Raw genomic sequence first — 16,927 nt, 5'->3', positions numbered from 1 at the left:
GGCCGGGCTTAAAAGCCTCGTTTTTAAACGGGCTCCAAAAATTCTAGCCCAGCCCTGCTAAATCACGGGCTGGGCTGCCCCAACGGGCCAAGCCCATATTGACGGCTCTATAGACGCGTGTTTCTCATGTAAATAGGTAAATAATCTATACCTATATTTGTTTAACCAAAAGGTGCAACTCTTGGCTCAAATAATTAACTTCATGTATTAAGGGGTTAAACCTAGTTAACGATAATATTTCTAGATACGAGTTATGAAAGTGTGGCTAATGTGGGGCAGAGATGTTAGAAATATAATAATGATGTGTAACAATCATTCCAAGCAATGTGATTAATAATAGAGCATTAAATAACAACGAACAGTAATAAATTGCATTCAAGTAAATAAAGGAATGATTCACCCAATAAAGAAGGAAGTAGATGTTATTCCTCCTAACAATAATGAATGACAGACAAATCTTTGAATGTTCGAATTATCCTCGGATCTGGTGGAAAGATGGAATAATGTAGGTAAGAATCTTGGTAAAAAGGTGTTATTTATATCTTAGTAAGAGAGAGAATCTTTCTGTCAAAATGTGTTCTTACAAATGTATATCACCCCCTTACATTATTGTTCTCCTTTCTATTTATCTAAGACACATTTATAACAAACCTTAATAGTACAAGTGCCAAGTCTATCAAGAGAATATTTTCTTTAATATTCTATTCCTACAACTAGCCGTTACAGCTTTTCCAATAATGCTAGTCCTCCTCAACCCTTGTTGACATCTCGACCACGAATCTCGCTACTTCTTGGTCGACCTCGACTGATGACAGCTTGAAGACTCTTCCTTTTAACGTTATCTTGTCTTAAATACTTTAGGACAGATTTTGACCTATACAGTTAGGCCCTCCGCTTATTAAGGCCGGCCTTGATAAGCGAATTCTGTTTGTCGTGGTCGATAAGGTTGGACGAGTGGGTTGGGTTGCGATGTTTGAGATGAGCTGACAACGTGGCCTTTCGTGAGCCGCAACTTTTAGGGTTATGTCATTTCTGAATCAAAGTGACGTCATGACGTCATGCGTTATTATGGTGCATTTTCCCAATGTGTTACGTCGTTTCGCGTGCGTCTCTTAATTGGATTTGTCGCTTCGGTATAGGTGCTAAGCAATGATGGCATGATTCTCGATTTTGGTGCCTGATCTCTTATAAATAGGAATGTGAAGGAACACACTCGCGTTTTACAGACTTCCCATATCGAAACCTTGTGCCTTCTTCTTCTTATTCCCTTGTTGGGTATCTTCCTTTCCTACTCTAGCGATCCCTCTTGCTTTTAACTCTTCGTTACTTGAATACCCTCTCTTTCATCAGAACTATGGCCAACATATCTTCTTGTCCCAGCGAGGAAAACAACCCGGTGACCTTGGCGATGGTTTTGCCTCTTCACGCAGAGGGCGTCTCTGTTGCCGTCTAGGATGAGAACTTTCCTACGGTGAAGGAGATAGTTCCTCGTTGTGAGAAAGTCATTATTGATTTTACAAAGGCGCCTGAGGCTGAGTCCGAGATCTCCGAGTCGGCGATGAAAGAGGCCGATTTATTTGAGCTTAGGGCTAAATTCGACATTCCCGCTCGCATCGAGTTGGTCCCTGCAAAGTAGGATGTGGTAGAAGTCCACCGCCTCGGGTATTGTGCATTCTACGCCTACCCCTTCCATGTCGGCTACACTCTTTCCCTTCTCCCATTGGCAAAGGAGTTTTACCGTTTCTATGGCGTTTGCCCGGCTCAACTCGCATCGTATATCTACAAGCTCATTAGGATGCTTACTAAGTTTGCGGAGTTGGCCGGGGTCGAGATCACACTTCGGCATTTGATGCATCTCTTCGCCCCTAGTTTTTATAGGCGGACAATGTTAAACCTTCGCCATCAAGGGGGCAAGTTCCTGGTGGTGAAGATGGACGACAAGGTGAACCGTCAATTCTGGCACAATTTTTTCTTCGTTAGAACCGAAGATGTGGTGGCCAATGCCGACGGCCTCCCTATAACTTGGAATTATACTCGTAAGTGTCTAACTTCTCTTTGTTGAGGCAATTGATTTACTTGCTTAGTCGTGGGTTCTGATCTCTTGCTCCTCTCTTATGCAGCCAAGACTACGCCCCCTCATTTGGTCCGGTACATTTCTGATTGGCTCAGCCAGCTCCTCCCTCACATCTTGGGAATTCGTGATTGGCCGGGCTTTTTAAAGAAGTTCGGGCCCGCTCCCTCCCTAACCGCTGAGTTTCTTTGTTTTGTCCTCTTAGCTGCTTACCTCTTATAGTGTCACGACCCAAACTACCATGTCCTGATGGCGCCTATCGTGGTACTAGGCAAGCCGACTCTTTACAAAAAACAACACGATATTTCATTTCAAAGATAAATCCAAGCTATTTAATAATAAAACTTCATAGAGAAATTCTAAACAAGAAAGTGCGGAAAGAAAAGCCCGACATCGAGGTGTCACTAGTCATGAGCATCTACTACAATGTGTCCGAAAATACTAAGACTAACACAGTTTGGAAAGTTGTTTACCTTGAAAATGGTAATTACAATTAGATTTGATTTTATGGTTCTAAAAATACGTGATCTATTTTTAATAGATGCTAGGTAAGAGATAAGAAAATGAGATAAGCGCTTGAGAACAAGGTGACAACCGAATCAATTGGCTGGTAATCGGGGCCTCGAGCTTGTCTATTCGGGGTCTCGAGGTCGAGTCTGAAGTCCTACCGGGGACAGTCGATGGACGAATAACAGCTATGGAAAAATCAATGGCGGCTCTTTATGGCAATAATGAGCAATAAATGAAGAACAATAAATAGAACACAATAAATTTAAGTAATAGATGAAGTAATAAGAACAAGACAATATGTTAAGTTAGAGAGCAGAGAGAATGTTCTTGTATTGAATATTCAGTATCAGATCCTTCTACAAAATGACAAGGATCCCCCTTATATACCAAGGGGAATCCCTATATAGTACAAATGCATTTATTACAAAGATATGGGGCTGGTACAACCATTTAATGCCTTGATTAGCTAGTGGACTAGTCCACTAGACTTTGTCAGCTCTATTTACGCGCCTTGGGAACTCCCCACTTTTCCATCATAACCGCTGGTTTATACTGCCTCGAGGTTGAGCGCTAATAACCCCTCGGGGATGAACCTCGACCATAGCCTCGAGCTCTTGAAACATGCTTACGAGCCATCGTAATGGCGAAAGATCGGACCCTCTGATTTTACCGTATACAGATAGTCCCCGCATTTCTTAGAGCGGAACAATAAGAAACGACTTTAATATCCATCTCTTCGAACTTTCTGCGATGATGTCATACCTATGACGTATGCCTTTGTGATAACTGAGGCATCCCATTGGTTCATCTTTTCAGCGTCATTCAATGTACTTGTCGCGCCCCCTTTTTCTCGCGAAATCGGGTTCGTGACATTTGGTTGGGACAACTCTTTCCTTTTGGGAAAGGGGTTTTGCAATTTTTGAAGAGTCGCCACCTAACGATTTTAAGGTGCGTTAGGGCACCTATGGGGTTCAACTACAACTACGCTTGATAACCAGAGATAGGGTAAGGGCTTGAAATTATCCCAAGGGGAAGGTGTTAGGCACCCCTCAGGATCCACTAATGTGGTTCCCGGCCAGATAGTTTTTTGTGAATTTGTGCAATTAGCAAGCAAACAAATAAGGCTCAAATAAGAGGGGATTTTGAATACATAAGTGTTTGGGAATGATAAAAATAAAACAAAAGTTTTGAAAGAGTTATAACTAAACATGCTGACGAATACAAAAGTGTCCTAGGTTTATTTGTAATATGGATCACATCAATGCAATACCCGGTAATCACTCCTCAAAAGAGGGGCTACACGTGGTATTAGCGCACCGGTCATCATATCCATATCTACCGTTCCCACCCCGTTAAGGTATTAAAACTTGGATTGGTTTCGACCTTTATTGCATGCTATTACCCGTCCCATTCCTATTAGTCCCGGAGGAATTTAGGACTATTATTCCTATAAGAGGGAGGATTTTAGGCCGACTCTTGGGTTTTAAAGGTAAAAAGGCTAAAGCGACATTCAAAACACAGAGGACTGCATATTGGGGGAAGCATATAAACAACTAAGAGGCTCAGATATACATCCTCAAGTAAAACACATAAATAGCATGACTTAAAAGGTCAGAATTAAAAAATACTAAGACAGGGGAGTTTTAGACATTGAGGCAGACTAATTTATTACATAACTCAGATAAGAAGTCCGAATCAGGCCGCCTGCTGGTTGTAGCAGTTGCTAATTAAACAAAGGCGGATTCAGTTTTATCATTATTACCTAAGGCTTGCCTAAGTGTATATTGATGATATCCTATAAGCATGATATCTATCACTGATTTAAGAAAATGTTAAAGCAGTAACAGTGTAAAACAAGCAATTGGGATCCTATAGGCATGCTTTCTAAACCGCATTAATGAAAGGAGTAAGTTGTTTAAAACTGATTCAAACAGTACGAGTCAAACTAAATTTTTAACTAAACTGGTTTCAGATCTTATAAACACAATCTCTATTGTTGTTGATTTTAATCCATACAGACAGGGTATCTAATATTAAAGGTTGATTTGGTCCTATAGGCATGGTATCTAATTTTGAATCTAATTTTAGCCTTGTAAATATGATGTCTGATTATAGCCATTAGATCCTATAGGCATGGTTTCTAAGTGTGGAGATGAACATGCAGAGCTTTATTAATCAGATCCTATAGGCAGGATATCTAGTGTGGGATTAGAGCATGCAGAGTTTGAAATAACAGACCTTATAGGCAAGGTGTACAAGTGTGGAAGTAAAACATGAAGAATTAATCCTATAGGCAGGATATCTACCCCTTTAAAACATACATGATTACCCATCCCTTTTCACTAGCCAACCCCAATATTCATTACAAATTATTACAGACCAAATGCTGAATTACAAGAGAAGTACAAAAAAATAAGAAATTACAACCTAAAGAAGCCTGATTCTGACTTCCTCTCTGAGTTATTCAACAAAACACCTCAAATGCCACTTGTTTCAAAGCCTTACTCAGACCTAGGTGTGTCAAAGTTCCCTAAGGGTCTCAAGGGATCCCGGGCAATGCTTACACCCAGGTTTGCATAACCAGATAGAGAGTGAGTGCAGTGTGGAAGGGCCAGCCCTTATGTGTCCAAGTTGAGAGGGAGCTCAAGGGTCCCAAGGCAAGGCTCACACAAGAGGGGCAAAACTTAGGTTCTAGGAATATAGTGGAAGTGTATAAACCGAGATCTTATTTAAAACTGAGTTGAGAATAGTAATGAGTAAGGGTGATTTGAAAACAGTAGTGGTAAAACATAAATTACACAGAACCAGTAATTGCACAAAAAGGGGTCAGGTTTGGGACATGCACAACAATGGATGATGCTGGCATGCCCACAAAACAACCAGAAAACACAAGCACGTAGGGGGATATGGGGGTTTGGGATTCATAATTCAGCAAATCATATAACAAGTGACTGACAGAGTACATGCATAAGGGAAAATATTAACTTAGAATAGGGGGGGGGGGCGGAGCAGGTTACAACATGCTTAGTAATATAACTTGATTGCATAAACATAAGCAGGGAAGCAAGAGTGAATGAAACAGCTAAAGAAACATGTTGTTGTTGATGCTTAAAGAGTAACTAGGACATACCAGCAAAAAGCAAAGTGCAGAAGGAAAAGCAAGCAAATCTCCACAACCTAACCTTGGCTTTCAGCCGGCTAGACAAAGCACAAATAGCAACAGAGGAAAGAGAGAGAGTTTAGTGTAGTATGTGTTCTGAACTTAGGTAGTTCGTCCGTGTTTTTTAAAGAAAAGAAGGTGGGGTATTTATTGTTTCGAAAACAGGTGAGGAAAAAGGTAATAAGTAAAGTTTTCACACAAATATAGAAACAATCACCAGTCAGAATCAATTTCTCAAGGAATGGAATTTCACGCGTAAGTGATATACTTGTGCCTTCGTAATTTTGCTTATGGCGCAGGCAGGTTTCGTAAATGCGCCTTCCTTTCCCTTTCTGCAGTAATTTCATGGACGCCGTGCGAGGTCTCCGACCTGACGGACTGGGCTCGGAAGATGGCGACTTGCAATGAGTGTAAGTGGCGAGTTTTGTTTAAGGGCAGATGGGAGGCCAAACACTACGATACGCTGTGTGATTTGCTCTTTTAAGGGCACTTTCTTTTTACGCGTACTAACCCCATCACCGTAGGCATCGGGGAATCCTTTGAGGCGAGACCGTGCCCTCTTGGAGGGGGAGAAGGATCGCCAACTTCTAGGCTATGGAGTGATAATAATAAGCAAAAAGGGCTTTCACAGGGTGACGATGCTTACAACAAGATGAGTTCAGGCCGGGGGCTCGACGAGGATGTGTCTTCCCCCATCGAAGGTACTTTGAGGGATGTTCAAAACCAAGGGCCGCATATGCTGAGCGATCGCGCCCCTACCGGGTGCGGTTCTTCCGTGGTAGACGGAGCCGGGCTAGCAGATGTGCGCTCAACTTTCGAAGAAGCTCAACGGCTCTATCCCGAGGTGAGTTTTTTGTCGTCTGTGTTGATTTTGTAGTTTCGTAATTTTTACTCTCTTGTCGAGTTTCTCTTTCATAAGCTTTTGACAAGCTCAAGTCCGAGCTGCTTCATCACGAGGCCATGCTGCGAAAAGCCATGGATGGGGAGAAGACCCGCAGGCTTCTTTGTGATGAGAGAGAAGACGAGTTGGCGCGCTTGCGGTGCAAGGTGAGTCAAAGCCTGAACTACGAAACCTACCTCGAGGAATAGGTACTTATTGCTCTAGATGGGGCGCATGTTCCCTTTTCTATTCCTGAGGCTGACATTTCATTTATTTTAGCTGCAGAAGAAGACGGGAGACCTAGAACGCCTTAGGAGTGAAGTTGGCCAAGCCAAACGTGAGCGCGATGAGTTAAAGGCTCGACTGCACGCTCATACTATAGCGGAGAAAGGTGCTTTGGCTAAAGCTTCCGCCCTCGAGGTTCAACTTCGCATAGCTCGTGAGAACATGTAAGGCCCCGTGAAATTCTTACTCAAAAACCCGAGATCTCGTTGTGCCAAGTTAGGGATATGTGTTATAAATTCGTAAAATTCTTCGCGGCGAGCAAGCTTGCCGCGGTTCGGACCCTTTGGATTGATCTGTGCATTAAAAAGTTAAGGAATAATGTTTTTCCAGAAAAGTGCGTTTCTGTGGTCCATTATGCGATCGCATAATAGCTATGCGGACCGCATAGTCGCCGCAGAGTCAGACAGTTTGTTGCTTAATTTTTGAGGTCAACTATGCGATCGTATAACCGATATGCGGGCCGCATAGTTATCGCATAATTACCTTTGAATTTTTGCGAGGGGCAGTTCTGTAGTGCATTATGCGACGGCAGAACAGGTATGCTGACCACATTCTTGTCGCATACCCGGGCAGTTTATTCAGGTTTTGGGGACCATTTTTGCGGTCCCTTTTGCGGGCCGCATGTCCATTATGCGATCTCAGATTTTGTCGGGGCTCCTATTTTCTAACTTTTAAAACCCGACCCAATTCCATTAAAAATACCCCCTTAGACCCCTTTTATGCGATTTTCCTGAATATAGAGTGAGAGAGAAAGTTCTAGAGAGAGAGATGGTGGTCTTCATCAAGTCCCCATTTGATCTTTGCCTAAACCCTTAAAGATTATCAAGTAAAATCTGCTAGGTCTTCATTCTAAGATGTAAGAACTTGTGCCCTAATCTATTATTTCGAAATTTCTACTAAAATAAGTGATCACGGGTGAGTTCGTGGGTATAAGAATTGACTATCTTGTATGCATGAGTGATAATGGGGTATGGGAAGATTGTAAGTTAAAAAGATGGCAATTGGGGTGTAAGGTGATGAAAATCTCTCACAAAGGGGGGTCCTAAAACCACAATGCACACCCAGTGCTTGACAATATACTCAAATGAGCTAGAATCTTAACCATGTCTCTAATTCTTGTCTCAATTTGTAATTCTCATAAAATAGATCGAAGTTGCTAGGAAATTCCAGAATTTATTGTAAGGGTTTAAGGAAAGCTCCACTAAGGTATGTATGGCTAACCCTCTTCTTCTTAGTGTTGAAATCTTAGTGTCCAAATAGTTGGCGTGAGTTTCGAATTGATCATACTTGATGAATTGCATTAATGTGTTGGGTAACGGACTTTTGTCCCAAAATTGTTTTATGTGGCTACTCGGAAGTCATGATAGTTGAAAAATGTGATTATGTTCTCCAATTGTTCATTACTTTCTTATGTGTGCATACCTTATATGATAGCCCCCTTATCGACACGGATGATGAAGCTATATGAACGAATTAATAAAGGGAAGACTTGTGTTGTAACAATGTATCCAAGTGCCAAGAAATAAATTAATAAAAAGAGGTGTTGTACCATGTAATGGGAAAAATGGAAAGAAATGGGAACTAAGGAGTAATTGAAAGAGGTTATGTCCCAAGTGAGATGGCTTAGCCGATCGGGCCGAGATCGGACGCCATGCTGTACACATAGTGGCATCTATATTGGAATTCTGAATATCATTGTGGACTTGGATATGTCTCACTTGGGATGGCTTAGCCGGTCGGGCCGAGACCGGACTCCGTGTAAAAATCACGGCGGCATTATATTATATGTTATGGCACTTGGCACTAAAGAATTTTGACCCAAAGGAATGGAAAGACTTAACCGGAACCATGTGAACTTTGTTTGGTGTTTTTCCTTGTAATCATGTGAAGTACTTGTTGATGTTATAACCGCCTTCTATTTGTTCACTGTTCATCCTATTAAGAATTGTGTTTGCCTTACATACTAGTACTATTCGACAGTACTAACATCCTTTTTGCCGGGGGCGCTACATCTTTGAATGGATGTAGGTGGTTCCGTTGCTGATAGTGCCGATCGAAGATAGTGGTGCTCTCTTTCTCTCTTCACAGCTGTCTTAGTGAGCCCCCATTCCTCCCAGGGGTTTTGTAGTTCTTCTTTTGTGTAAATTTCCACATTTTGAAGTATGGCCGGGGCCTTGTTGCCAGCATTATCGTTTTGGTCTTCTATATCCTTAGAGGCTCCGTAGACATTTACGTGGGTCCTGTATGGGTGCCGGGGTGGTCATAGGATCACGTTGTACTTTGAAACTTTTCTCCACTAGACTGTCAACTATTTGTACTTTTGGGAACTTAACTATGGCATGTTGCATTTAAGTATGAATATAACTAGCAATGTTTATGCATTTGTATAATAACTCTCTCTCCCATGTTTAACAATTGGTAATGCATTACTTCTTCGGATATAGAATGAGTCGGATATGAAAGGCTAGATAGGCTTGCTCGACCGGGTTTACTCGATCGCACGCCGATCGCGCTCCCCGAGGGTTTGGGGCGTGACAGAATAGTTTGGTCCGAATGGATATGGTCACAATGATTAAGTCCGAGCTTTTGAAGATAAAAGCTAAAGTTGTGGATGCCCGGGCTGAAGCCGTAATAAGCCGAACTAAAGCTGACAAGAAAGTGGCGGTCTATTTGAAGGATGCTGCCGATGCCCGAGCTGAGATGAGAAGGGTTCTCGACCATGAGAGCAGGAGCTTGGAGTATGCACGGTGCAAATCTCGAAAGGAAACCCTCGAGGAGATCAATGTTAGTGTTTTTGACCTCTCGGAAGAGGTGAAACAGGCAAAGGCGGATGAATATGACGCTAAGTCCCTTCAGTCCGATGCCGAGGATGGCGAGAAATAGGCCGACGGGCCGTAGTCCCCGAGGGGGCGTAGATTAAGCCTTTCCTTTTCTGATTTGGTATGTAGTGTTTTCAAAGAAATTTGTAAATGAAGCTTGTATTCCCTCGCATACATGTATAAAAGGAAGCCTCGTATTTTTTGTTTTCACTCATTTCCTTTTGCCTTGATATTTGTCAGTTGTTAGCCGGATGAATTGGTCTTTGGCTTAAAAGGAATCCTTAGATTCATAGTATGGCCCTGGGGCTCATTGGGCTGGCCCTTAGGATCTTACGCGCTTTGGTCGGCAAGACCTTTTAATATAAGCCAGCGTTTGAGCTCTTATGCCTTTGCCCTTAGGAAAATTTAATTAACTGTTTTGGGTTCAATCTCCGAGTCAGGTTTCGACTCGAGCTCGTTTGACCCTCAAGTTTTTGAATTTAAAGCCGACCCTTAGGCTCTTACACGTTTTGGTCGGTATGACCTTTTGTATGGGCTGGCAGTAGTGGCTCTTACGCATTGGGTCAGTACGACCTTTTATATAGGCTGGCGACAGTGGCTTTTACGCATTGGGTCAGTACGACCTTTAGTAGGCTTTATTTTTCCCTCGTTAAGGACTTTTGAAGTTGTGTTTGCCTGACTCCTCGACAGTTTGATAAAAACCTTGATTGTGAGACATTATATGGAGATGATCGAGCACCCCGGGAGGTTTGGCTTGGTGGCTGAGTATCTCAAAGACTATAGTTTGGAGCTGACATGGTCGGAGCTCTTTTGCCTAATGTCGAGGGTAGCCTGTTTAACCGGTTCTTTTCGAAGTTTTTTCGAAGTAATTGAAGGCCTGTGATTTTATAGCGACAGCCGGGCATCCCCAAGTCGCGTTAGTTTGGCTGGTACTGCCTTATGCCCGTAGTCATTGTGTTTGGCCAGAGCCTTTCAGTTCTCGAGTGAAGTAGTTTCGGCATCTATATCGAGGGTATGCCTTTTTAGGGGTCTTATAAGTTCGATATATAGCCTTAACTTTAAGATCGGGATTATGCCTTTTGTAAGGGCTTACAAACTTCTGCATGCCTTTGAGGTCTTACAGTTTTGGTCACTTGGTACAAGTGTGGTTCATGCCTTGCTTGAGGTCTTACAGTTTTGATCACTTGGTACAAATGTGGTTCATGCCTTGCTTGAGGTCTTACAGATATTGCTATTGCCTTATATAGGTCATACGAGACCGAGGCTACCCGCGTGTGGTCATATGAGATCGGGTTTTGATAAGCCGATGGGGGTGGTGATTAACAACAGTCCCCGAGTCATCGACAGTTTCTTGACTCGGGAGCCATTACTTGTAAACTCGGTATCGCCTCATTGAGGGCTTACGATTTCGGACTTTTTGACCCGGAGGTCATGTGGTCTTGAGTTTTCGACATTAGTCCCCGAGTGTTCGGGACGTTTTTGGCGCTGGGGCCGTTTCGTGATCTTGATGTTGCCTCGTTGAGGGATTACGAGTTTGAAGCTCCAACCTGGGGATCATACGACTTCGAGTTTTGGTAAGTCGATGGGGGTGGCTATTGGCGGCAGTTCCGGAGTCATCGAAGATTCCCTGGCTCGGAAGCCATTTCTTGTAAACTTGGAGTTGCCTCATCGAGGGCTTATGATTTTGGAATTTCCGACCCGGAGGTCATGTGGCTTTGAATTGTTGACGCCAGTCCCCGAGTGTTCGGGACATTTTTGGCTCTGGAGCCGTTTTTGTGAAAATATCGGACTCTTTCGAAATGCGAAATGCTTTGATGGGAATGTATTCTTCGATTACTTGGCACAAGTATACATGTTTTCGCTGTTAGGGGCTCGGTTGTTCTATACGGACACGGTTCGTTCGACCGTTTGGCCCGGTACATTATTTTCCTATCGAGACCCTGTTCAGCATATCTTGGTTTCTCCGAGGAGGTGATCTTTCGGGGGGATTCCCCCCAGTATTCGAGGTTGACTGATGAGAAGCCTTGAATACTTGTTGAGTCTTCCTTAGATAGCATATAGATGTTGCCTCGTTATAAACCTTGCCGTTAAAACCCTTCTTGGGATAAAAACCCGATTGAAGGAAAAAAGTGCAATGTATGCTTTTGAAACCTAAGGACTTCGGCTTGGAAAGCGCTTCAGCTGTTTCGATCGGATACCTGCACTTAGGTTAGTGTAAGATGTAATTGACAAAGGGAGGTGATCATACCTTAGTGCTGACGGCGCTTCGGCCCCTAATATGTTTCGATCATTTGTTACGAGGACGCGGTACGGTCCTTTGCTTCGTTCGGTCGGACTTAGCCGAGGATGCAACTCTTTTTTTTTTGCTATTTCATTGTTTGTTTATCCTTTGGCTCCTTTTGTGGTGGAGGTATCGGTGCTGGTGCCACATCATGCACCGCGAACATCTCTTTTGCTGCATGCTGCTCTCCGTAGACATTTTTTATCCCATCCTTTGTCGGAAATTTCATCATTTGATGGAGGGTGGATGGTATTACTCTCATGCAGTGTATCCACGGCCTTCCGAGTAAGGCATTGTATCTCATGTCTCCTTCGATGACATGGAATTTGGCATTTTGAGTTGTACCGGCCACGTTGACCGGGAGGGTGATTTCCCCTTTCGTTGTTTCGCTCGCCATGTTGAACCCGTTGAGGACTCGTGTGGCGGGTACGATTTGGTCGATCAGTCTGAGCTGCTCTACAACCCTCGACCTGATAATATGGCCGATCTACCTGGATCCACAAGCACACGTTTAATTTGAAATGTATTTACAAGGAAAGAGATTACCAGTGCGTCGTTGTGAGGCTGAGACAAGGTCTCGATGTCCTCGTCGCTGAATGTGAGTGTGTCCTCGGGTATGTAACCTTGAGTTCGCTTTTCTCTAGTAATGGATATTTTTGTTCTTCCGACATGGGTTCTTGTGGAGCATCGATGCCTCCTAGGATCATATGGATAACATGTTGCGGCTTATTTGTTTTGTTCTTCTTGGTCGCCTCTCTTTCCCGGAACTGATTTTTGGCATTGTGAAATCCGCATACTAAGTTATGGTTCCTTTGCGAAGGGTCTGATTGTATAGGCCTTAGCCATCTGGTGTTTTTGATTTTACTGATGGCGAATATGATGTCTGAAACATCGACGTTGAAGTTGTACTCCGATAAGCGGGGCGTATCCGTCGAACCTGTGTGCCTGTTGAATCCAGCTCTGCTAACAAGTCCCCAAGGATTTTGGCCTCGGTTCGTCCTCTGATCATTGCGGGGTATGTTGCGCCTTGGGGCATTTTTTCTATCTTCGGTGTATGGTTGGTATCTTTCTTTATTCGGCTTTGACTCCTTTGCTGGAAGCCTGTTAGGATATACTAAGCCCGAGGGGGCTCTCAGTTGGTCGTCTTCGACCCTGATCTTTGATTGGTATCGGTTATGGACGTCCGACCAAGTCACGGCCGGGTATTCGACTAGGTTTTGCTTTAGCTGCTTCGAAGCTACCAAGCTTCGCTCGTTCAAACCTTGAGTGAAGGCCTGTAGCGCCCAGTCGTCGGAGACCGATGGTAGTTCTATTCATTCCATTTGAAAGCGATATACGAACTCTCACAGCATCTCGTTCTCCCTTTGCTTGATTTTGAAGACGTCGGATTTCCTGGTAGCTACTTTGATGGCACCAGCATGTGCCTTTATGAAAGAATCTGCTAGCATGGCAAACGAATCTATTGATTTTGGGGCCAGGTTGTGATACCACATCATCGCCCCTTTTGAAAACGTCTCTCCGCACTTTTTCAGTAGGACAGACTTGATCTCATCGTCCCTTAGGTCGTTGCCTTTCACCGTGCAAGTGTAAGCAGTGACGTGCTCGTTGGGGTTCGAGGTTCCGTTGTATTTCGGAAGGTCAGGCATCCTGAACTTCTTTGGAATGGGTTTTGGAGCAGCTTCCTGTGGGAATGGCTTTTGTACGAACTTCTTCAAGTCTACACCCTTCAAGATCGGGGGTGCGCCTGGAATTTGATCGACCCTAGAGTTGTAGGTTGGCTTCTTTCTTCTTCTCGCCCGACTCGACCCTCCTTGTGAGGTCCTCGAGCATTTTTACGATGGCGGGGTCGGCAACCGGCCTATTGTTGCTTGATCTTTCTGGTACCTGCTCGGCTCGGGGAGCCGTTTCTCGAGCTACCGTGCCGGGAGTTTTTTGGTGGCTTTGTAAGTGAGCAATCGCCAGTTGTTGTGCTTGCAACATTTCGAAGATGACATGAAGGCTAACCCCCGTTCTTCCTGAGCTGGGGTTTTCTGAGCTTCTTTTTGATCTTTTTTGTGTATTCTCCTATTGGTGTGGGAGCTTATTTCGACGTGTTGAGCGTTGCGCGAGACCACGTCCACGGGAATTGGTTCTGGTGTTTTCTCAAGGTTTCGCGGTAGTATACCAACACCTGGGACGTCAACACCATTTTCTCCATGGTCTTCAAGATTGATGTTTTCACGTGCGTTTACTGAGTTAGACATTTTGACCTGAAATCAAAGATCATAGACAAGAAAAAGTGTGAAAAATAAATTGCGTTATATAGCAAAGCAGCAAGAAAATAATCACTATTATTTTTAGCCCCACGGTGGGCGCCAAACTGTTTACCTTGAAAATGGTAATTATAATTTTGATTTTGTGGTTCTAAAAATACGTGATCTATTTTTATGCTAGTTAGTTAGGTAGTAGATGCTAGGTAAGAGATAAGAAAATGAGATAAGCGCTTGAGAACAAGGTGATAACCGAATCAATTGGCTGGTAATCGGGGCCTTGAGCTTGTCTATTCGGGGTCTCGAGGTCGAGTCTGAAGTCCTGCCGGGGGACAGTCGATGGACGAATAACAGCTATGGCAAAATCAACGGCGGCTCTTTATAGCTAATAATGAGCAATAAATGAAGAACAATAAATAGAACAAAATAAATGTAAGTAATAGATGAAGCAATAAGAATAAGACAATATGTTAAGTTAGAGAGCAGAGAGAATATTCTTGTATTGAATATTCAGTATCAGATCCTTCTACAAAATGACAAGGATCCCCCTTATATACCAGGGGGAATCCCCATATAGTACAAATGCATTTATTACAAAGATATGGGGCTGGTACAACCATTTAATGCCTTGATTCGCTAGTAGACTAGTCTACTAGACTTTGTCAGCTCTATTTACGCACCATGGGAACTCCCCACTTTTCCATCATAACCACTGGTTTGTACTGCCTTGAGGTTGAGCGCCGATAACCCCTCGGGGATGAACCTCGACCATAGCCTCGAGCTCTTGAAACGTGCTTACGAGCCATTGTAACGACGGAAGATCAGACCCACTGATTTTACCGTATACAAAAGTAACTACAAACAACTATAGGAAGATATGAGGGAGACGAGCAGGGCTGCGATCGCCAGCAGCTACCTTGCTAACTCCGAGAAGATCTACAGCTAGAATAGTCAACAGCTGCTACCGGGTCCTGATGCGCCCGGATCTGCAAACAAGGTGCAGGGAGCAACGTGAGTATGCCAACTCAGTAAGTAACCAAAATAAATAAAGGCTGAGAAATAGTGACGAGCAATAAAATATTTAAAGTTCATATCATGAAATCCTAGTAAAATACAACAGGCTTTTAATCAGGTTGAATCAAATCATGTCTTTTAAACCTAGTTCTAGTAAAAATCATTTGAAGATATTTTTCAACAGTTTTCAAACAAAGGCTGAATGCCGAGGTGAGCAAAAGTGATGAAATCATAAACAACCCTTCGGGCAAACCATCACTCATATACAGCCCCTCGGGCAAACCTCACAGTCACTCGTATACAGCCCATCGGGCATACCTGACCATCACTTATGCCTCCTAGTCACTCAGCACTCGGCACTCGCACTCAGTAGGTGCCTGCACTCAGTAGGTGCCTGCGCTCACTAGGGGTGTGCAGACTCCGGAGGGGCTTCCTTCAGCCCAAGCGCTACAACAAGCCAATCTCGTGGCATAAATCAATCAGGCCCTCAGCCTATATCAAAACATGCTGCGACGTGCAGCCCGATCCCATAAATATCCTCACAAAATCAGGCCCTCAGCCTCACTCAGTCATAAACCTCTCAAGCCACTCGGGCTCTCAGTAAAAATAGGGTACTCAGCCCAAAACAACATTTATATGCATCGAAACAGAGTAATAAAGACTGAGTTATGAAATCAACAAGTATAACATGACTGAGTACAGATTTTCAGTCGAAACAGTGAGAGGATAGTTAGAAAAAGGCCCCTAAGGGTCCAAACAGCTCTGGCACAAGGCCTAAACATGGCATTCAGCCCAATTTATAGAAACTCTTTCTAAAACACATAAGTATCATATAGTTTCAACCAAATACGCAACTTTAGTTGCTACGGGATGGACCAAGTCACAATCCCCAACGGTGCACGCCCACACGCCCGTCACCTAGAATGCGCGTCACCTCAAAATAGTAACATGATACGAAATCTGGGGTTTCATACCCTCAGGATTAGATTTGCAATCATTACTTACCTCAAGCCGATCAAATCTCTACTTCACGATGCTCTTGCCCGTCGCCACGGCCTCCAATCGCTCCGAATCTATTCACAACAAGAACAATACCATTAATATGCGCTAATGGGATAAATTCCATAAGAAAAACTATCAAATTAAACACAAATCCCGAAATCCACTCAAGCTCGGCCCCCGGACCCACGTCTCGGAATCCGACAAAAGTCACAAAACTAGAAAGCCCATTCACTCACGAGTCTACCCATACCAAATTCATCAAAATACGACATCAAATGGTCCCTCAAATCCTCAAATCAAACTCTCCAACTCCCAAGCCCTAGCCTTTCATTTTCACCCCTAATCTTCACTAATTACATGATTAAACAACAGAAAATCACCACATATACGAGTATTAGGGCTCAAGCAACTTACCTCACTGATAATCCCTTCAACCCCTCTTCAAAATCACCCCAAACGCTCCAAACCCGTCTTCAAAAATTGTGGAAATGAGCAAAATTCGTGAAGGGTTTAATTTATACTTTCTGCCCAGGCTTTTTCGCACCAGCGGCCTAAATTGCGCACATGCAATGCCGCTTCTGCGCCAAAAAGTCCGCATTTGCGGATGTCACTTAAGTCTCCAAAGCCCCACCTGCGCCCCAAGTCTTGCACTTACG

The sequence above is a fragment of the Nicotiana attenuata genome, chromosome 7, assembly GCF_001879085.1.
Source record: "Nicotiana attenuata strain UT chromosome 7, NIATTr2, whole genome shotgun sequence".
NCBI lineage: Eukaryota > Viridiplantae > Streptophyta > Magnoliopsida > Solanales > Solanaceae > Nicotiana > Nicotiana attenuata.
The sequence above is the reverse complement of the archived record's forward strand: the minus strand, read 5'-3'. Positions refer to the sequence as shown.